Raw genomic sequence first — 24,018 nt, forward strand, 5'->3', positions numbered from 1 at the left:
TTGAGATTTTCCTGTGATGAACAAGATGACCCATCCTCATTTTCCCTAGAAAGCCAGCTTTTTACTTTGAGTTTGTTATTTTTCATTATATTTTGGTGCTGGTGGAGGCAACAAGGAAGAAATGTGATATGGAAAAGTCTGGTTTTCCATAGCATTACTTTTAAATGGGATCTCAACTGACCTCTCTGGCAAGCCATTCAAACTTTGTCTTAGACCTTAGATTTAAAAAAAAGCCTCTATCGGCACTGATTGGTTACGACAGAGAAAAGCGATAAGGATGCGCCCACGGGCAGGTGGAGGCTGAGGCAAGCAAAGACAGTGACAGGCAGATAAACAGAACAGGTGCAAGTAGTTAAAAATAACAAATCTCAGGTACCTGAAAAGCCCTGGCTAAGACAGTGAGGGAGATAAAAAGAGAAAGAGGAGAAATACAATCGACATTGCTGGTAATTGGAGAGTCCGGAGGAATGGGGATGGAAGCTCAGAGGGGGAAAGAAGAGCAGAGAGAGAACATGTACAACACAGGGAAAAGGAAACATAGGAAGAAGTTTAAAAACCTGAGAAACTAGTCAAAGCGTTTAGAAAATGGAGATTTGAGACACTAAGAACCTCTTGGGTCTCACTTCTCAGCTGTTTTAACTTCTGTACCAGAAAAAACTCATGGACAATTTGGAGGATTTTCCCCTCTTTTACTTAAAATAAATAAAGAAATATTTAAATAAAAAAACCTTCTGGCTTAAGAGACAAAGTTCAAAATCAGTGTAGGCTAATAACAGGCATCCAGATGGTTTGGAAGCTCAGTTACTAAACTAGGAAGTCAGAGAACTTGGCAAATGTATCTCCTGAACAGGAGTCATGCCGTCTGCATTTCTTGCAATTGCCGCCCATGCCTGACTTTCTGTCTGTAAATGTGTCCTTCTGTATGTATAGTTCATCCTCGGAGCATCCATCAGTTGCATAAAGGTGTTATTGACTCTTGCTCATCAGTGGCAGTTGATGAAAGCCTTAGGATATCTCAACCCTATCCCTCCTCTATATGCAGAATGGATTGATAGTGACAACTTAAGTTTTATTCTATAGCTACACCTTCCCTCAAAGATAAATAAAATGTGAAGACACTACAGTCTCCAAATTGTCTATCTTTTCTAAAATAAAACATTTTGACCAAGAAGTATACAAGTGATTAAGATGGGTGAACTTTGGACCTCCAATTTACACTTTTCCATTGTTAGTGACTTTGTCATCTCTACTGTTAGACACCTAGTTATACACAGACTGGGCTTCCTAAGATATCTATGTGAAGGTTTTCTTGTGAGACTATTCAAAAAAAGGTGTCATAAAAAGAATAATGTAATTTTCATAGCTGTAGTTCTGCCTTGGAGGTTGGAAGGAAACAAGGGCTCTTGGTTAGAATTCTGATGTGCAGATTTGGTTGGGTTTTTTGTTTTCTTGTTGTTGTTAAATAATGCTCTCAGAAATCAGGTCTGCGAGAGAACATGGGACAATATTGACTAAAGCACAAAACAATTCAGCAAATGATCTTCATGCTTTTGAGCCAATCAGAATTCATGGCAAGTACATACCATCCAGTCAGTATTCATTTCAGTGACCAGTAACCTGCTAATGTCAGAAAATGGATGAAAGACAGCATTCAGGTATGTAATATGAGTATAAAATAATGGATCAGAGTGCAATTCTACAGAAAAAAACTATAGGGTTAAGAGGATTGGAAAATGTATTTTGTAGCTTTAGAAAATATTTTTTTTTATAAGATCATATGGTCACCAGTGGGAAAAATACAGAAGCTCAAAGCAAACAAAAAGGAATTTATAACACCTGTTGCTTTCTTTTTATTCCAAAAGGTCCAACTTTCAATAAATATCTATTGACCTGAGAAAGAGTCTCACTATAAAGCTGTAATGAGTATTAGGTTCCTGACATCTTTGTGCGAATTCAACTTTGAAGAGCAAGACCTTTTAGCCCTATCCTAATTTTCATTTTGATTGATCATTGAGCTTACTTCCTTTTTTCTTTTCAAGTGTGTTTTTCATGATGCAGCAATTTCCTATGAAATAACATTCATTGCACATCAGGAATATTATACCCTTGTTGGGTTATAGTTTATGAAGTTTAAATGGGAAGGAACTCATTCTGGGACACTGACATTATGATTCAGGATTGAAAATAACTCTTGGAAGTATTCCCCAAAGCTCTGATTATCACCAGTGAAATGACAATTCACCTCTGTTTTCTTTTACTGAAACTGACACTGTAAGTAACAAAATGTAGTGAAGTTTCAAAGAAAGGAAAATGACCTTTAAATTTTCTGAAGCATAAAGGCCACTTCATGCAAGAGAGAACAGCAAAAGATATATGGCCTTAGGAGGTGAGTGAGATGACTCAGATTAAGGGATAAAAGGGGAACAGAGCTGGGACCTTGGGGTTTGTCCTTTCTGAAGTCACAGGACCAAGGTCTCCTTTAGATGGAAAATAGGGGTGGATGAAACTCAAAAGACTGGTACAGACTTGGTACAGATAATAACCGAAGATCTCAATAATTATTCAAGGAATCTAAGAGTTCCAAAATGAATCAACCAACTTGCTATATTTCAATATTTTCCATTATGCTTTTATAAAGCCAAAATAAATGGTAATGTATATGAAAATTAGTATAGAAATATTTCCTACTATCTGTAGTCTTTCAGTAGAAATTAAGACTATTTTCTTTCTACACTAATAGAAAGGCAAACTCCAAACTATGAGATCACTATGGGGCTTATTTTTCTCTTAGACAGAGAAGATTGACGAGTTGCAAAATATTATCTATTTTGAAGTTCTGAGAACTGGGGAAAATTTCAAAATTATAAAGAGAAGACTTCACCAACTAAGTTTAATAACAGATAAACCTTACATTCTACTTTTTTAGTATTTTTATGAAACCCTAAATGATAACAAATTTACAGTTTAAGTAAACATTTCTTAAGAGGAAAATGAATTTGCAAAAGATTAATAGTCTGAAAACTTAAAAGAATATTTTGCTATATGTCAAAACCTCTCCCAATTCTAGGATGACTTCTCAGAGCCTAATGAGGCATCTTATGTATTTTGTATGACAAGCTTTCAAAAAGATATAGTGAGTTACATGCACTAAATCTTACTGGAAGTTGAAATACAAGTTGGCTTTCAAGACAAAAAGTACGTGAATTTAATTTAATAGACTATTCAAGGAAATATGTTAATGATTAAAGGACATCTTTGAGTAGACAAATCATAAGTCTCACTAAAGGTATTTCAATCTCTCCAGAGCATATTTGCATTTAGAATTAGTTAGCAAATATGTATTAAACACTTATTGTATGCAGAGATGAGTATTTGGACCAATGGAAGATGCACCATGATTAGAAGAAATAATCTCTATTCTTTATCTATTTAGAAAAGAGAAACCTGATGTATGGTGATCAAAATTATTATTCATGGAATCACAGTACTCAAAGGGACTTCATTGTTTATTCTACTCTTGGGGATTTTAGGGAACGGAGATCCATCAGTCTTTCTTGGAAGCTCATTCTAAGGTTAGTTATGTCAAGAAACTATGTTCTAAGCCTCCAATCTGCATAATAGCCACTGTCTAATTTCTGTTTATATTCCTGGGCCCAAAGGTACTTTTGAAGATAAACATAGAACCATCAAAGCCATGCTTTCTAATACCTGAATCCTGTGCTAAGAACTACTTGTATCTAATTCTTTCTGCATACCTCATATGCCTTTCATAATGGATATGACAAAAGTTTCTGAGCCAGGTGTGGTGGGTCATGCCTGTAATCCCAGCACATTGGGAGGCAGAGGCAGGAGGATTGCTTGAGGCCAGAAATTGGAGACCAGCCTGAACAACACAGCAAGACCCTGCCTCTACAAGAAGTTAAAAAAGTAGTCCCAGCCACTCGGGAGGCTGAGCCAGGAAGATTGCTTGAACCTAGGAGTTTGAGGCTGCAGTGAGCTATGATGATGCCACTGCACTCTAGCCCAGTCAACAGAGCGAGACCCTGTCAAAAAAAAAAAAAAAAAAAAAAAAACAGAGTTTCCCATTTTCTTCAAACTTGTAGATCCCATCCCACAATATGCTTGGCTTCTTCTCACATCCTTCTGTCACATAAGCAGGAGCTCTTGACATCAACATTTTCACCTTTCCTTTTCTCCTCCTCATACTATTCTTCCTAAAACAAATACTGGTAGAAGCTAAACCTTGTTCTAGGATTGATAAAGGAGCTCCAACAAGACCAACCTAATCTTTCCTTTCCTCCTTCTCTTTCCTCCTTGCCCTTCTTCCCCATGTCCAATCTCACCATCTGTGTGCTCTTTTATTCTATCTTTTAAATACTCCACATCTTTAGTCCTCCAATATTGATCTTCTTTTGCCTTTCCAATATATCTCTATTCATTCTTAGTTCTCTGCCTTAAATGCATAAAACTCAGTTTTAATTGATTTTTTCTACTTTACAATATTTCCTACTCTACCAATAAATGCATTTCTTATTCCTTTGGTGCCAAATTTCTGAAACAGTTGCCTTCATCTCCTTACTCACCTGCTTTACTTCCAATTATATTTCCTACTTGCAAAATTGAATGATCTTGGCATCATCTTAATTCTTTTATCATGGTAGCACTCAACTTCTCAACTGAAGCCTTTATCAGCAAGGCCACAGCTAGGACATAAGTTGACAGCCTGTTCTATTTATTTCTTTTCCTTTTTCCTTTATGACTGCTTCTTCATGTTTTTTTTTTTTTCCACTGACTCTTTTTCAATCTCTCATCTGTGAAATGAGATATGAGATGTTTGTTTGTTTGTTTGTTACCTTGGAGGTAATCCCCAAATTACAGTGTTTGTTTACTTAGTAGGAATACTGTTAACACTACTGTATTTCTCAGTTTAGTTTCTCCTTGTAATTTGTCACTATCATAAAAGGAACAAAATTTATTGCTTGGCACCATTGTCTTCCAAAAATTCATAGTAAATTACTGATGAATAGTTTTTTATATGGTGGGGAGGCTATTGGATTAGAATGTTAAAGATCTTGGTGATAAAGAATAAGTTACTTAGCCTCACTGAACTTGAGTTTCCTTATCTGTAAATATAATGTCTGCCTTCCCTCCTTGTTGTGATTATCAGATGATACATTGTATATAAGAGCACCTTGTAAATGTGAAAGCACTATTTCAGTCCATCATCATTTCTTCTTATAGAGAACCAATTTTAACCAGATCCATATATTACCAAAGTTGTCCTTTACTTTTCCCTTTATAGAAGGCATAGCTTTTGCCTCTGCTATGAGAAGGAAATAACTGTAACTTCCTTGCCTTAAGAAAGAAGGCTATGCCCCTTCAAATTCCTTCCAACTCCCAGATCTGTGTCCTTGGGGATTTCACCTCAATGGCTACTCAAAAATAATAGCTATTGGGTATGTCATAACATCTACCAATTTTTCAAATAACTTACAGTAAATTTAATTCATTCAGCTCCTCATGGCCATAAAAACTGTATCTTCTTTCTATTGTAGTTTGGCTTTCTTTCCTTCCTAGTCAAGGAAACTTGCCCCACTCAACTCTTCCTATTTAAACTTGAAAGACAGAAGAAAGAGAGAGAAGACAAAATTTTTTTTCAGTGTTCTATTATAGTTATTCCTACTCTGTCATTTAATAAAAATCATACCTAATTTGGACAATAAGGAGGAGATATTTAAGTTGGGAGATATTTAGTAAGGAGTCATTTAGGTTGGACCTTCAAGAGTAGATACAATACCAGCTGGTGTAGTCTGTGAGTCAGGGAGCATTTTAGGAAAAGAATAAAACCTGAGCAAAGGAATTGAGTCAGAAAGGTGTCAACACAAGGGACAACAACAGCCATGTCTGGAAGGAACTGATGGTAAAGTTAAAGGGATTAGGCCAAATCTGCTTTAAAAAGGTAGAATCCTGGATGCCATGATTTGGAAGACACCCTAGAGGTCGTGTGGATATTCACAAACTATATATCCGATAAAGTGTTAATATCTAGACTCTACAAAGAACTTAAACAAATCAGCAAGAAAAAACAAACCACTCCATTAAAAAGTGGACAAAAGACATAAACAGAAGCTTTTCAAAGGAAGATAGACTAATGGCCAATAAACATGAAAAAAATGGTCATCAGTAATCATCAAGGAAATGCAAATTAAAACCACAATGAGATACCACCTTACCCCTGCTAGAATGGCTTTTATTTAAAAAAATCTAAAAATAGATGCTAGCATGGATGCAGAGAGAAAGGAACATTATGCACTGTTGGTGAGACCACAAATTAGTACAACTTCTGTGGAAAACAGTATGGAGATTCCTCAAAGAACTAAAAATAGACCTACCATTCGATCCAGCAATTCCTATACTGGGTATTTACCCACATGAAAAAAAGTCATTTTATCAAAATGACACCTACATTAGAGTGTTTATTGCAGCACAATTCACAAAGATGTGGAATCAACCAAGTATCCATCAATTCATGAGTGGATTAACAAAATGTAGTATATATACACCATGAAGTGCTTCTCAACCTACCCTCAATGCTTGAATTAGCCCTGTAATATTTCTTCTGAGTTGTTATTCAAAATGAATTTGAAAACTATAATGACAGAAAACCTACTCTTTCCTGAAACAACCTAATTCATCTTTTGACAGGACTGACTATGAGACTTTTCTTTTCTATGCTGAGCACAAACTTATCTTCTTTTCACCCACTGATCCCAATAGACTAGTTTGGACCATACTGAACAAATTAAAACACCTTTCTGTTTCATCAGTCTTAGTTATTTTAAAGCCATCTCAGGTCATGCCATATCTTCTCATTTTCAAGCCAAACATTATCCATCCCTTCAACAATTTTTCACATAATATGAAATAGATTCCATTTCTTTCACTCAACATTATGCTTTCTCTCCAAAGAATATTCTCCAATCTTTCTCTCTACATTAAAGATAATATCTAGTACTAAATTTTATCCTGACCAAATAGGTAAAGTAACACTATACTATCCATCTCCTAGAGATCATGTTTTTTTTTTTAAAAAAATTGCTTTAGAAATCTTTTTCTTCAAACAAATACAAGTCCCTTCAGTGAAGATGTCCTTTCTTGTTTGTTGTTTATGTTCAGCCACTTTTGATTCAGACTGTTTCCTGTCATATATATGTCTCTAATAAAATTAGTTGACTTGGTTTTTGCAGTTACTAAACTTGTTTCTTCCTCCTATTACTTTCCCTTTCCCCAAATCTTGTCCTTGTGTACTTAATTGTTTTGAACTCAAATAAAGGAGGGTTTATTCCCTTGACAAATTGGAAATATTTTGTAAAGAATATTTACTGAAAGGTTTATAAATTTGTTCTTAATCAAGTAGACAATGAGAAGCAACCAAAAATTTTGACATGATCAAAATTCTCTTTGAGGAGACAAATCTGGCAGCCACAAATAGAACAGATTAAAATGGAGAGAGACAGGAATGCAGTTTGGAGAAGACTTCGATTGCCTCCTAAAGTGGTATCAAAGAAAATGAAGAAGAATGTTAAGCATGGTGAGAGAAGCTGCAGAACTTACAAATGATTAATGTGAAAGAGGGGGGGGAATCAAAGTTCCATGTCAGGTTTCAGCCTGTAGTGACTGAGAGAAAGGTAAAATGATGAAGCCTAGAAGTTGCTTTGGAAAGAGGTGACTATTGGGATATGTTGAGTTTTAATATCAAGTATATACACACACGAAGATGACTGTGTAGATATTAGAAATGATAGGATGGAACTCAGGAAAGAGATAGGAAATAGAAATATAGATTTGTGTTTTATTGACATAGAAAGTCATTAGTTAAGGAATTTCAAGAGGTCAGTCATGTAGGATATTATAGAGAGGTTACCTAGGACAATGACTGAAAAAAGTCAATGCTCTGGTATTAAATAGTTTAGAAATCTCTGTGGTCAGAAAAGTAGGATAGCTCCCATGGCACAGAAGGGCTGAAGCCAAGAGAGTGAAGTGTTTATTATTGAGTGAGTCATCTGTATTCACTGTCTCTAATCATCATCTCCCTTTTGTCTCACTTCCTTAGACTTTCATTAATCAGGCTCCTGGCCTTACAAATTTATAGAAGTTGATTTCTGAGAAAACATAATATACTCTGTCTCAATTGCTTTTTCTATTTGTCTTCTAACTACAAGAATCTTCCAAAGCTCTGTTTCTGCTTCAATCATCTATGTAAATTGGAAAAATGCTAAAACTATACCCCAACCTCTTTCCTCAGTTCAAGACCTGTACTTACAGCCAAGTGCCGTAAAATCCACTTAGATGTCTCTCATGTTTGTATCTCAAACACAAAATATCCTAAACAGAACCCATAATCTTCCAGTAACATCCCTTTATGGGCTCAGGAACACTCCAAGATGCCCAGGTTGTAAACTTCCAAAGCAGCTATGGTTTGTTCTTCTCCCTTGTTCCTTACTATCCCCTAATTCCAAGGCCAAAGACTATCAATTCTACCAACAAAACATATACCAAATCAATACCTTCTGCATTATTCCTTTCACCACCACCACCATTCAAATTCAAGACCTCATCATCACTTAACATGTGGTGCAGGTTGAGCGAGCCTTCCTAATCTGAAAATACCAAATCTGAAATGCTCCAAAATTTGAAACTTTTTGAGCACCAACATGACGTCACAAGTCAAAATTCCATGCATATTTAGCACAAACTTGTTTCATGCACAAATTATTAAATTAAAAGGTAATTAAAATTGCCTTCAATCTATGTGTAAAAGGTATACGTGAAACATAAATGAATTTCATGTTTAGACTTGGGTCCCATCCCCAAGATATCTCATTATGTAAATGTAAACATTCCAGAATAAAAAAAAATCCAAAATTTGAAACACTTTCTGGTCCCAAGCATTTTGGATAAGAGATACTCAACTTGTGTTATTCTTCTAGATGGGCTTCTCACATCTAACCATTCTCATCTCTAATTTGTCTTTATAGGTTGCTGCCAAATTAATCTTCCTAAAGTACAATTTAAATCATGTCATTTTACTACTCCAAAATGTTTAATCGCTTTTTATTACTCATTGAATAAGATCCAAACTCCTTAAAATAACATTTAACACCATCCACCATCTGGTGATATCCCACATTTCTAGACATATCTCCCATTTCTCCCTTTCAAAGATCCAGTACTGCATTCAAACCACAAAAATCCTTCTCTTGTCTGTCTCAATTCCTTTATTCATTCCATTCTTTTTGCCAGTAATATACTTTCTTCTCATCCTTCTCTGTGAAGCCTTTATTAATTGTTCCAGCAGAAAAGAATATATAATTCAAAATCTATTGGGCTAAATGTTAAATGTACTATATGCATTATTATGCTAAAATCTCACAATAACCCCATCACATATCTACAATTTTCTAAATTTTACCAATAAATAAGCTGGTGTTTATATGGGTTTTTTAATTTATCGCAAAGTAACACAACTAGTATCTTTTCATATTGGTCTGATCTCAAAATCAGTGCTCCTAATTTTATTCCAAATATTTTCAGTTTTATCATCACTCCTTCAGGTAGAATAATCAGTCCTGTGGTTTTACTTAAGCCATAGTAACGGGGGGAAAATTTAATAATGACATATTGTATACTAATAAAAATGTCTTTTTCTCAGTTTACTTTATTGACATATAATTTGCTTATGGTAAAATCCAACCTGTTTAGTGTACAGCTTTATTAATTTAGTATTTCTATTAGTTTCCTCTTTATTTATTTATGTTTCAGTGATTCTTCATATATGATCTGTTTGTTTCTAACTTCTACCTTTAGAGTCAGGTGATTTATTTATGCAGTTTCCCTTAGTATTTTGATTTAGTTTAAAAAAATTTTGGCTTTTGTTTTAATCTATTATTTCTTTGGAAATGCTGGATGTGGTCAGTTGTTTTAGTAGTTCTCTACATCTTCTTTGTGAACTCTAGTTTTTTTAATAGAATCAGAGGTTTGGAGTTTGTTCATAGAAGAAGCAGCTAAGTCTATAATCATAGCCAGAATTCATAGACTTTTCTTCCATTAGCTCTTTCTTATCGGTGTCCTAATGTTACCAAAAGCTCAGCACTTGTCCCCGAGGCCACATCAGAAGAATGAGAACAAGTGATTTGAGGAGAAGGAAAGAAAAGTTTATGAATTTGCAGGCAAATGAGGAGATAGGCAGACACCTGTCTTAATGTACCGATGTCCTGCCTCTGAGCAAAAATACAGAACTTTTAAAGGGGAGGTTTTCAGCTTTAGGCTATTGCTGGTTCTGATTCATCGTGTCTTCACCTAAGACAATCTCTTGACCTCTGCCCAGATAATTCCCTTGAACCATCTCCTGTGATACAAAGATCAAAAGGCACTCTCTGCCCCTCCTGACCACTGGCCTGGGGCTGGTATTCAGGTTTTATTTATTTATTTATTTATTTTTTGTCTTTCTGTGCCTGGTTTACTTCACTTAAAATAATATCCTCCAGTTCCATCCATGTTTCTGCAAATGACAAAATTTCCTTCTTTTTCATGGCCAAATAATATTCTATTGTGTACATATACCACATCTTCTTTATCCATTCGTCCCTTGATAAACACTTAAGCTGATTCCACAATTTAGCCATTGTGAATAATGCTGCAATAAACACTGAAGTGCAAATATCTTCTGGTTACATTTTATGTCTTTGCCTCACCTAAGCAAGGTTTAGAGGCATGTCCTTCCCTTCTACAATGCTCACCATGACCATGTCCCTTAGTTGTGAGTTTACCCCCCCACAACTCCCTAATACCTGGAGAATATTACTACTGTGTGAGCACCATAGTGTTGATCAGTTAGTACCAATTTGACAGTGGGTACATGTGGAGGCTATTCCTCCGATCTTGTGATACCTTACTGTGGATAATGGGCTGAAGCTCAATCCAGGAAGATATAAGAGGTGTTAGATCACTGTCATTTCTTATTATTGAGTAATATTCCATTGTATACATATACCAAATTTTAATAATCCACTCATGAATTGATGGGCACTTGGGTTTTTTCCACATCCTTACACTAGTGAATTGTGCTGCCATAAACATTCAGGTGCAGATGTCTTTATTAAAGAATGTCTTTTGCTCTTTGGGTAGATGCCTAATAGTGCTATTGCTGGATCGAACTATATTTCTATTTTTAGCTCTTTGAGGTATCTCCAAATTCTTTTCCACAGAGGTTGTACCAATTTGCAGTCCCACCAGCAGTGTAAGAGTGTTCCTGTCTCTCCACATTTTTGCCAGCATTTGTTGTTTTGGGATTTTTTGATAGAGGCCAATCTCACTGGGGTTAGGTGATACCTCACTGTGGTTTTGATTTGCATTTCTCTAATGATTAGAGATGTTGAGCATTTTTTTATATGTTTGCTGGCCATTTTTCTGTCTTCTTTTGAAAAGTTTCTGTTCATTTCCTTTGCCCATTTATTGATGGGGTTGTTTGATTTTATCTTGTTGATTTTTTAAAGTTCTAGATCGATTCTTGTTATCAGACCTTTATCGGATGTGTAGAGAGCAAATATTTTCTCCCATTCTGTAGGCTGTCTATTCATTCTAATGATAGTTTCCTTGGCTGTGCAAAAGCTTTTTAATTTGATCAGATCCCATTTATTTATTTTTGTTGCTGCTGTAATTGTTTTGGGGGTCTTCTTCAAAAATACTTTGCCTAGGCCTATGTCTCAAAGGGTCTTCCCAACAACCTCTTCTAGAATTCTTAAGGTTTCATGCCTTAAGTTTAAGTCTGTTATCCATCTTGAATTGATTTTTGTGAGAGGTGAGAAGTGGAGACCCAGTTTCAATCTTCTGCATGTAGCTATCCAATTTTCCCTGCACCATTTATTGAAAAGAGATTCATCTCCCCAGTGTATATTTTTGTCTGCTTTGTCAAAGATTAGCTTACCATATGCGGATGGTTTCATGTCCAGATTCTCAGTCCTGTTCCTACGGTCTATGTCTCTGTTCTTGTGCCAGTACCATGCTGTTTTGGTTACTATAGCCTTGTAGTACAACTTGAAGTCTGGTAGATTGATACTTCCCAGTTTGGTCTTTTTATTTAAGATTGCTTTGGCTATATGTGGTCTTCTCTAGTTGCATACAAAACATAGAATTATTTTTTCTAAATCTGTAAAGAATGATGATGGTGCTTTGATAGGGATTGCATTAATTCTGTAGATCACTTTAGGTAATATGGACATTTTAACAATGTTGATTCTACCAATCCATGGGCAAGGTAGATTTTTCCATCTGTTTACATCTTCTACAATTTCTTTTCTTAGTGTCTCGTAGTTCTCCCTATATATGTCTCTCACATCTTTCGTTAAATATATTCCTGGACATTTAGTTTTCTTTGAGGTTATTGTAAAAGGTATTGCGTTTTTGATTTGAAATTCGGCTTGACTGTTTTTGGCATATATTAATACCTCTGATTTGTGTGTATTGATTTTGTATCCAGAGACTTTACTGAATTCACTTATCAATTCTAGGAGTCTCTTGGTTGAGTCCTTCAGATTTTCTAGATATAATATCATATTATCGGGAAAGAGTGAGAGTTTGATCTCATCTGACCCCATCTGGATTCTCTTAATACCCCTCTCTTGTCTAATTGCTTTAGCAAGAACTTCCAACACTATGTTGAACAGAAGTGGAGATAGTGGGCAACCTTGTCTGGTTCTGGTTCTAAGTGGGAATGATTTCAATTTTTCCTCATTCAGTGTGATATTGGCCGTAGGTTTGTCATAAATGGATTTGATAATTTTAAGGTATGACCCATCTATGCCTATTTTGTTCAGAGCTTTTACCATAAAATTTGTGCTGGACTTCGTCAAATGCTTTTTCTGCATCTATTGGGAGAATCATATGGTCTTTGTTCTTGCTTTTATTTATGAAGCGAATTGCATTAATAGATTTGCGTATGTTCAGCCAGCCTTGCATCCCTGGAATAAAGCCCACCTGGTCATGGTGAATTATTTTTTTGATGTGTTGCTGAATTCGATTTGCTAAAATTTTGTTGAGGATTTTTGCATCTATATTTATAAGGGATATTGGTCTGTAGTTTTCTTTCTTTGTTGTGTCCTTCCCTGGCTTTGGTATCAAGGTGATATTGGCTTTGTAGAATGAATTAGGGAGGATACCATCTTTCTCAATGTTGTGGAATAATTTCTGTAGTATAGGTATGAGTTCTTCTTCGTATGTTTGGTACAACTCTGAAGTGTAGCCATCTGGTCCGGGACTTTTCCATTTTGGGAGGTTTTTAATTGCTGCTCCGATTTCCAAGCTTGAGATTGATCTATTCAGAAATTCTATAACCTCCTGGGTGAACTTAGGGAGGTTGTATGTTTCCAGGAATTTGTCCATTTCCTTCTCATTATGTAGTTTTGGGGCATATAGGATTTTAAAAATATGGAACGCTTCACGAATTTGTGTGTCATCCTTGCACAGGGGCCATGCTAATCTCCATATCATTCCAATTTTAGTATATGTGCTGCTGAAGCGAGCATGGCATGCAGGTTTTAATTCCCAAAAGGAGTTGCGGACGTTTTAGAGAGACAGAAAACATTTTCATCCTTTTTCAGGCCATTCCCATGTTACAGAAAATCTAATGAAATTTGTATTCTTGAAAATTATTTACTTCATCTTTATTTAGTGACTGTACAGAATTTGTAGGATTTATATTGTTATACAGCCACAAAAAATCTAGAATATGCACCTTCTGAAATGATAGTTGAATGCCATTCCAAATGAAATCAAAGGGGAAAATATAGGAATAGAATCCATTTTTTTAAAAGCTACATTTCTGCGGAACCTATGAAAATAATTGATTTGTTTATTCCTCATTCAATAAACATGTATTGAGCATCTACTATGTGAAATACAAAGGTTTCTCTTAAGTAGCCTACCATCTAATAGATATTTCAATTGATTAATTTCATATACAGTAGGTAAAGGAAATCTTCAGGGTGATAATCACTTTAACAATATTTAATGGCTAAATTAATTAACTACTGTTGTCACCAGAATGGTAAAGAAGCTTTTATGGTTTTTATTAACTTGAGTTAGCACAATAATATCTAGTGTATTATTGATGTTCAGTAGTGATGAAATAACAATAATTAGGAAGATAAGACCTAAAGCCAAGAAGGGTTTCAAAGCTTCAGTAGTATTAGGTCAAGCAGTGCATTAGAAATAAGAGGATAAGTTTTCATATAAAAGCAAGAGCCCTCTGAGTATTGAGAAAGCAAAAGAGAAAGTATTTCTCTTGAGGGCTTTTGAAGATAAGATAAAGCCCTTTTAAAAAACTTTATCATGAAGTCCTAACAATAGTTTTTCCTGCCATTATGGTATAAACATGTCATCTTGTTTTGGACCTCTTTTTATTGTGAAATTTTTGAGAAAACAAACAAAAACTTATACAGGCATATCTAGTCATGATATACCCTCATCAACAGCACAGGCACCATTTTGAATTTTTTTTTCCCCCTTAAAATTTTATTAATAAGAGTTAAGTATGGTATAGTTTACTGTAAGCACAATGCCCTAGAGCAGATCTCTAGAATTTATTAATCTTGCATAACTGAAATGTTTGGAACCTTTAAAACAAAGAGTAAGAAACAAGTTTTATACCCTTTCTCCACTCCAGGATCACTGCTCTGCAGCTTCCCCTCCAGCCCCATATGCACTGCCTGTCTGTGCTAGGATTAATTCTCATGCATTTGAATGACCTGAATAGACACTTGAATTTTCTGGCCCTGGCATGTCTTGAAGAGGTTGAATGAATGGTTTCAACTACTCTCTCTTCTTCCTCTCTCTCATCCTCAGCTCCCACATGTCATTAAAATAAAAAGAGAGATTAAGCAAATTATAATGTATAGTGATTACTATAAAACCATATAATATGCAACGATAATAGGTCTCATGACAACATACATATCACAGAATTCAGAGGCCATCTTTTTATTTTTAGAGAAAGGGTCTCTGTATGTTACCCAGGCTGATCTCAGACTCCTGGGATTACAAACGTAAGCCACCGTGCTCAACCTGAGAGAAGGTCTTAAAAGTTCTCTTACCCACTCCACCTGCTAACCACCAGTACCAAAATTAACTCTTATTACATGGGTAAATATCTTATTTTTAAAAAAATGTTTGCAAGTATAAAGTATCACATTTCTACTCTAACAATCTGAGTTTTCACACTCTAGAAACTTCTACATATATCTGTGATATATACATTCAAATGCACAGCTAACATATTCAAATATACATGATAAGTCTAAGCAAGAACTTCTTTGTTCTGACCTAAAAGTACCTCATTAGCACAGATGTCCAAGATAGACAGCCCCAAATACACTGAGGTCCAAGGGCATGAAAGAGCCCTTACTTCTGTAGACTAACAAATAGATTCATGCAAATTAGTGTGTGAACTTGAAGATATTATCATGACAAACTGATTGGTACAGACATGCTGCCAAGGGGAAAACGCCAGCTAGACAGTATTATTATTGCTGCTATAATTATTGCCAAAACCATGAGACCTTAAAGCTTTCTGGATGAAAGGCTTGTGAGGGAAAAACAATCTATCCTAGGGTTCACTCTGTGGACTTGAAATTACTTTTCAACCTTTTCTTCTTATTTATCCAACTCATTTCAAAAGATGAAACACCTATTCCAAGGTGAGGAAAGAGGCTTCTGGGGGAAAGAAAAAATAAATTCTTTAGGATGGTCTTATTATTTTCTGTTCATTCTCCTGATTCTTTTTTTTTTCCTCTCTGCCTATTTCCCAGTTTTAATTTGTCTTACTCTGTTTCTATCCTTTTGTCCTCAATTTTTCAGAGTGTCCTACATCTTTTCTCTGTATCTCATCTTCCAACCTCTCAGAAGCATTGCCAGTAATCAGTCATATATTCACTCTATTCTTCTTTTTCTGTTACTTCTTTAAAACATCCCTATGAATATTGCTTCAGAGAAGCCGTGGTATCTATTATTGTCACTGAAGGGGTGACAGTAAAAATAGACATATTTGAAATGAGGCAGTATGATGTAGAGGTCAAAAAGTAACATTTTGGAAACAGATAGGTTTATGTTTGAACCCAGGAACTGCCATTTACTAGCAGTGATAAGGCTAGTTCATTCAGTGTGCTGAGCCTCAGTCCCTACAGATCTTATGAAGGATTAATAATATCTAGCTCACTAGATGGTTGTGGATTAATTGAGATAATGACGTAAAACTCCAGTAAAATGTCAGAAACATCAAAGCATTTAATACAAACTGATAATATGAAGATGGTAGTGAAGTCGGTAGCAGTGGCAGAGACAGCTGTAACAGTGGTAATTACAGACATGAGATTTCAAAGAGCCTTTTTGCCAGAAGGTGTGGTCACCTTCATCCATTTGGGTTGCAAGTCCTTGATAATCACTCATATATTTAAAAGAAGAGAAAGAATTGCTCTACTATGTCAATTGTGCTTCAGTGTAAATGTTATCGTTTAACTTAAATCTCTTTATGTTTCCAGAAATAGAGTTACTTCACACACACACACACACACACACACACACACACAAAATTCAAGCACTGCTTTGCCTTGCCTACTCTTTTTCTCACTATTGTTGTAAAATTTCTCATACATTCAGAAGAATACTTAAAACACACATGTAAGTTAAAAGTAAAAATACTAAAACAAATATCTTTGTACTTAGCACCTAGCATAAGAAAAATAGAACCTTGCCAGTATCTTTGAAACTCTCATCATGCCCCTCCCTGATTTCAGCCCCTCACCTCTGCCACACCCCAGGTAATCACTATCCTAAAATTTCGGTTTATCATTGCATTACTTTTACTCATAAATTCCATATATGTATGTATCTCCAAATAAATCATTGTTTAGGTTTCCTTGTTGAATTTTTATTCAAAAACATACTTACAGATAATACTATGGCTTACAGATTCTTTGGAGATTGCATTTATTCCTAGCTGCATATCAGTAGTTCATTGAGTAAAAGCATTGCAATGAAATTATCTATTCCTCCATCTGTGGACTTTTGGGATATTCCTAGTATTTGGTCTTAGAACTATATTATTATGAACATTTTTGTACACACTTCCTGATGCAATAAAAATAAGATTTGTCAGGGCAAATACTTAGGGGAGTAAATTGTTGGACTGTAGGATTTACATATGTTTAACTTTATGGAATAATGTCAAATTTTCCTAATGAGATTGCATTGGTTAAGATTAGTTTAGGCTGCTGTGAGTTATAAAAAATCCAAATTCACAGTCATCTTAAATAAGATAGCCATATATTTCTGTCTCAGGTTCAAGAAGTCTAGAGGTGGCCAGATAGTAAGGCACTTTTGGTGTCAGAAACCCAGGCTTCTTCTATTGTGTAGGTCACCTTGTATGAAAAATTTTCATTCCCAAGGTCATGGTCAAAAATGGTTTCTGAAACTCCAGCCATGATATCCACATTTTGGCTGGCAATAGGACAAAGAACCAATAGGTACATAACCCTTTCCTTAAAGATGCCCAGAGCATTTTTGTTTGAATCTTCTTGGCCAAAATTTACATGGCCATATCTGGATGCAGAGGAAACTAGGAAATGTCATCTTTATTCCAGTTGGCCATGGACTAGCTGAAAATAGAGAATTCTTATTACTGGGAATGAAAAGAATGATAAATATTGGCAGATAACTAGCAGCTTCTACCACAATAGTGGTTGTACTAATTTATGCATCCACCTAAAGACTAAGAGAATTTTTGTTTTTGTGCATATTTACCACACTCAAAATAGCAGAATTTTTTTGTTTGTTTGTTTTTTTGGAGACAGTCTTACTCTATTGCCTTGAGTAGAGTGCAGAGGTGCCACCATAGCTCACTGCAACCTGCAACTCCTGGGCTTAAGTGATCCTCCTGCCTCAGCCTCCAGAGTGCCTGAGACTACAAGCACAAGCCCCAGCTAATTTTTCTGTTTTTAGTAGAGACAGGGTTTTGCTCTTTCTCAGACTGGTCTCGAACTCCTCAGCTCAAGCAGTCCTCCCACCTCGGCCTCCCAGAATGTTAGGATTACAGGCGTGAGCCACTGTGCCCAGCCAAAATATCAGACTTTTTAAGTTTTGTCAAGATGATAGGTATGAAATATTATGCCATCTTAAAAATGTGTATGCCTCTGTTTAATACTAAAGTTTCATCTTTTCCTGCTTATTAATCATTTGGATTTTCTTTTCTATGAACTGCCTGTACATGTCTTTCTTATTTTTGTGTTCTTTGTCTTATTCTTATTGATTTTAAGAGTTTTGCATTCATCTTGAATAATAGCCCTCTACCAGTTATATAAATTCAAAAAAAAACCCCACAAAATACAAAAAACTTCTAATTGGTTTCATAGCTTTTTATTTCTTCAAATTGTTGTTTGATGAAAAGAGTTCCTTTTGTTCCATTTAGTTGATTTGTATCAGTCTTTTCCATTAGGATTTAAACTTTTTATGTCTTATTTGATACATCCCTCCTCACCCCATGGTTATAAGATATTCTTATGATTTCTTCTAAAAGTTTAAAGTTTTTTTCTTTTGCCTTTATGCATTTCAATGGATTAGAATTTATCTGCACATTTTGGGTAGGACTACAGTTTTATTTTTTTCCTCTGGGAAATGAAAACTAATAGTCTCAGCACAATTATAATAGTTTAACCTCTCCCCACTTATCTGAAATGCCAGCTCTGGCATATGCAAGCGTCTTTGTATTAGAGATCCGTTTCTGAGAACTGGTTACCTGTTCCTGTGTCTACCTATACTTTCTCTGTACGTGCTAAATCTATACTTGTCTAATATTTATAAGTAAACTTGCTATCTAATAAATCAGGACCCTCTCTCACATCTTATTTTTTGCCATCAGGTATTCTTAGTTACTCTAGGCTCTTTATTCTTCACATAAATTTTAGAACCAGTCTGTCAAGTTCAACAGTAACAAAAGCCACACATTGAATCTATTCATCAATTTGAGAAAAATGACATCTTTATAATATTAGATATTCTAATTCATGAATATGGTATATTTCTTATTTGTGGAGGTCTTCTTTAATGGATTTCAATATTTCTTATGATTTTATGCATAAAGGTCCAGTATATAATCTGTTGGATTTGTTCCTACATGTGGTAAAATGTTGTTGCTATTGTTAATTTTAAGAAATATCCTTTTTTAAGCTGATTTTTTGTTGCTGTATAGAAATGCAGTTTATTTTTGTTTCTTCATTCTGTACCCATCCAATTTTCTTAATTTTCTTAATTTCAGAAATGTATAGATTTTATTGGGTTTCTTTATAGATAATTTTATCATCTGTGCATAATGAACACTTTGTTTCCTTCTAGTTTTTAAGCTTCTTTTTCTTCTTGTCCTACGGTACTGGCTGGGACCTCCAACTTAATGCTGAATAGAAGTGGTAATAGGAGGCATTCTTGTAATGGTGTAATTTTTAAAGAAATGTTTGTTAATATTTCGCCATTGAGAGTGATATTTTATGTAAGTAAATTAGATACCAGGATGTCCTTCTATATATTTGGTTGTTGCTGTATTTATATAATGACAACTGGACTACTCCATAATTCATTTATTCAATTAATATTTATTGAGTAATTATAGTGTCCAAAGCTCATTCTAGTTGACATGTGAGATTCAAAGATGAATCAGACACAAATCCTACCCCCAAATAGTTTACTACCTGTAGGAAACAATAAGAACTACATAAAACCAAATACAATAAAACACAGAAAGTAATAGGTACCATAAGAGGAGTTTAAATAGGGTACAATGAAAACTCAAAGGACAGAGCAAAAACTGCCAATTGGATATTATCAGGACAACCTTTGTGACTGAAATAGCATTTAAACAAAAGGAGAATGGGTAGAATTTGAATTGGAAAAAAACATTCTAGGTATAGGGACAGCATTAACACAGGGCTTTGTCTCTTACATCTGTATTCTAAGTGAAGTTAAAAGTCTCTTACACATAGCACTCTGGGAGGCCAAGGCAGGAAGGATAGTTTGAGCTCGGGAGTTCAAGACCATCTGAAGTAAGAGCGAGACCCCATTTCTACTAAAAATAGATAGAAATTAGCTGGACAACTAAAAATATATAGAAAAAAAATTAGCCGGGCATGGTGGTGCATGCCTGTAGTCCCAGCTACTCAGGAGGCTGAGGCAGGAAAATAGCTTGAGCCCAGGAGCTAGGCTGACGCCACAGCACTCTAGCCCAGGCAACAGAGAGAGACTCTGTCTCAAAAAAAAAAAAAAAAAAAAAAAGCCTCTTACACAGATTTAAAGTAGATGTATCCACTAGAACCTCAATCAAATTCAATCATGTACTGGAGTCAAATCTAATGGTAAGAGTTTTGTTATAGCACTATCTATATATTCACACAAGCATATGGGTGATGGGGTAAGTCCGTCAAGTGACCACAATTCAGATTCTCCTGCCTTTTATTTATTTATTTATTTATTTATTGACAGAGTCTCACTCTGTTGCCTGGGCTAGAGTGCCAGGACGTGTGCCTAGCTCACAGCAGCCTTAAACTCCTGGGCTCAAGTGATCCTCTTACCTCAGCCTTCCAAGTAGCTGGGACTACAGGAGCGTGCCACCATGCCTGGCTAACTTTTTCTATTTTTAGTAGAGATGGAAGGAGGAATCTCGCTCTTCCTCAGGCTGGTCTCAAACTCCTGACCTCAAGTGATCCTCCTGCCTCGGCCTCCCAGAGTGCTAGGATTACAGGCATGAGCCACCACACCTGCTTGATCACCTCCTTTAGTAACCAGAGTACAATACATCCAAACACCTTTTAGTGGCCTCCAAATTCAAATCTACTCTGAGAGGACAATTTGCCACCTCTGAAAAGACTCAAGAGAATAAATGAGTATGTGAGGGCAATTCTCAAGTAATTTCCTAATTTGTAGCCATGGTGGAATCATTAGAACAAGTATACAAATTTGCAGAGTGACTCTTTGGAAGAAAGTGACCCTTGGATTAATTAATTTTGGTACATTTGTTAAAATTCCAATCACATTATCTAACAGTTGTACTTATATATTATTTTCAGACCTCTTGTTACAATGAAACATGGTGATTCTGTGGCCCCACATGACCAAGGTGTTCGGAACTTTTTAGGATGCAAAATAATCAGAAGAAAATTAAGAGGAAAAAACCTTTAAATATACAGATAAACTGAGGCCTTTTCTCATCCTATTGCTCAGTAGCAATTTGGTCCCTGGCTAATGTATTACTCATAACTTATTGCAAATTTATTAAACCACAGTAGCTCAGAAACATAGTAGCTTATGGATGATCCTCTAATTAGTGGAATTAGAGGATGATACTGTTTCCTTTGATTAATTGGCACATGTGGAGACTGGGTGCCCTCTGAGGCCTATCATTTGCATATTAAGTTACCACATATCAATGTGCTGAAATCCGAAGGACTGGGGGCTCCATCTACCCGTGTGAAGGCAATGTCCTGTGGATCTAATTAAATCAGTACATTCTCTCCCATTTCCCTTTTCTGCCCACTTTGGCACAATTTTCCAAGGAATAACCTAAAAGTTAAAAAATGAATAAACAGCTTATGTATATGTGGCAATTTACCATTCACAAATTCTTTTCACGTATTTAATCCTGTTTAACCTCTCACAGCTCTCTTGAGGATGCACAGTTTTATTCCCATTTTACAACTAGATAGTGAGATTGATAGGCCTCCCAATTTACCACGTAGTAATTGATCAAGCTGGGACTCACACCTGGATCTTCTTACTCCAAGGTCAGAGCTATGTTCACTCCAAAATGTATAATGAAAGATGGGAAGAAAATGTTACTCTTCCAACACTGGCCATGATCTGTACCAACTGCTATTATACTGATTACCTTTGGAGAAAGGGGTCAGTTAATGGGATTAGTAAAAAGAGAGCTAAGCATGTGAAGGGAAAACATGGTGTTCAGTGAGAACCAGTATGCAGGAGATAGTAAATTCTATAATCCTTCATCCCAGGAGTGTAAGATGAGACTGAATGGCCATTTGATTGCAATTCTAATTCAAACGTCAGCTGCGTGGTTGGGCAAGTCAATCATTAAGGTCTCTGTGCTGAGTTTATGTGACTAAAATAAAAAATAGCAAACCACTTTGGTGGATTAAAGAAATGTGCTGGCCAATTCCTTTGCTGGACATTTGTCAGAGTCTTGGTACAAATTAGGGAGTTATTTTAGACAACAGGTAGTTCTAATAGCCAAAAGCTATGCAGCCATCTTCTGGGCACCTGTCACAAAGCATATTATCTTTGCTGGATAGAAGCAAGAGAGTATATTTGAAAGGATTTAATAAAGGTTCTGAAGGCCCCTCTTGGTATAAATGCCTATTATTGTTGTCAGTGTTATTTAAGAACAGCAGGAGGGAGGCATTTCAAATAGAAGTTCAGCTTCTATTCCCAGAAGCCCCACCAGATCCAGAATTGCTGTGGTCTTTAAGCAATCTGTGAAACTGGCCTCCTGGATGGGAGGAGAGAGAGAAGGCTGAGCTGCCCGGCACGTGGTGCTCCCGTTGCTAGCTCAGGGAATTGTTTGGGGAACTGTTTTTCAGTTTAGTTACTGAGTCACTTTTCATTCTGGTCTTATTGCCAGAGGCTGAGGCCCCCTTCCTTTGACAGCATTGAGGAGAAAGCCAGATCAGCTCCTCCGGTGGTGATATACACTGTGAATGTGCTTTAAGCCAGACGTGTTTGGGGGTGGGGAGACACCCCTCCAAAAAAAACTATGTTTCTTGCTATGAATTCTAAAGGAAACCCCAAACCTAAAGCTGTAGCCCATCCTGAGAGGAGGGGAGGATTGGCATAGTGTCCTCCAGTTTTTCCATAAGATAAAATCATGTGAGGGGGGCCAGCTTGCTGTGATTTGGCGCTTCCTAACTCATCTCCCACTGCCTCTTCTGACTTTAGGAGGTTGGAAAACACATCTGCATGGAAATGACAATATGAGAAGATCTTATGAGAAAAACCCTGTTGCTTAATGGCCTATAACTAGCTCTTCTCCACTATCGCTCCTCTCTCAGCTTCTCTCTAAAATAGCATTTGCCTCTTGGTGATGCCAGCTCCCTTACCTCGTTAAGCTGCTGCTGAAAAGCAGACCCAGGGATTGATGGCAGACAGGTTTAATGTGGCTTGCACAGAGCAGTCAAGTTGGGCGTGTGGGAGGCTGCTGGGGAGACGTTACCGCAGGCTAAGACACACCAGCTGACTGAAGTTGCTGTGCACTGACAGCTAATGGGGGAGCTTTCTTTGATAGCTGTTTCATTTTGGGTGTGCTGGATTAAAAAAAAATATTCTCCATGGGGAAAAAAATTAATGATTTTGTTTGTTTGGCTTTTATTAACAGTTGATTTCAGGGTACTGCAGAGGCATCATCTTGGCAGACATTATATCGTCTGATAAAAACCTGGATTGATAACTCTTTAAACCCCTCTTCCAGGTGGTGAGTATGCCAGGCCCCATGGTGCAGCTGGACAGCAAGGCCAACCATGTGCTAGAGATGCCACTGCAATCACTCTGAAAGGCTAGCAGTGAGGGGGAGGACCAGACAAAAAGCTGGCTGAAATATATTGCTGAAAAAAATTAAAATACTGACTTGAGAGTGGGGGTGCCTTAGAGATCACAACATGTCCTGGTAGTATTTTACTTACAGAAAAATAAGAGCAGAACTGAAATTCCAAGGGAGTACCAGGCCCCAGTGTGTTTTGCCTGCATTTGGATTGGTAAAGAAAAGCCTCTTTTTGGAATTAAATTAAAATATGAAATCTCCAAGGTTTGCTACCATAACAAAATACCACAAAATGAGTGGCTTAAACAACACAGATTTATTTCCTCACAATTCTGGAGGCTAACTGTGCTTCAGGCCATTCTCCTTGGCTTGTAGGT

At 36.2% G+C, this 24,018-nt stretch overlaps 1 protein-coding gene and 1 non-coding gene across 2 annotated transcripts in view; one reads left to right on the forward strand and one right to left on the reverse strand.

Annotated features, from left to right (window-relative positions):
- LOC123630521 (limbic system associated membrane protein) overlaps positions 1–24,018 on the forward strand; it is a 599,650-nt gene that overhangs the window by 426,494 nt on the left and 149,138 nt on the right. The gene's annotated exons all lie outside the window — the stretch shown is intronic.
- On the reverse strand, positions 13,480–13,583 carry LOC123631155. Its single transcript, XR_006733024.1, has one exon. It is a non-coding gene; the product is annotated as a U6 spliceosomal RNA (small nuclear RNA).

The sequence above is a fragment of the Lemur catta genome, chromosome 1 (genome assembly GCF_020740605.2).
Source record: "Lemur catta isolate mLemCat1 chromosome 1, mLemCat1.pri, whole genome shotgun sequence".
NCBI classification, from domain to species: Eukaryota; Metazoa; Chordata; class Mammalia; order Primates; family Lemuridae; genus Lemur; species Lemur catta.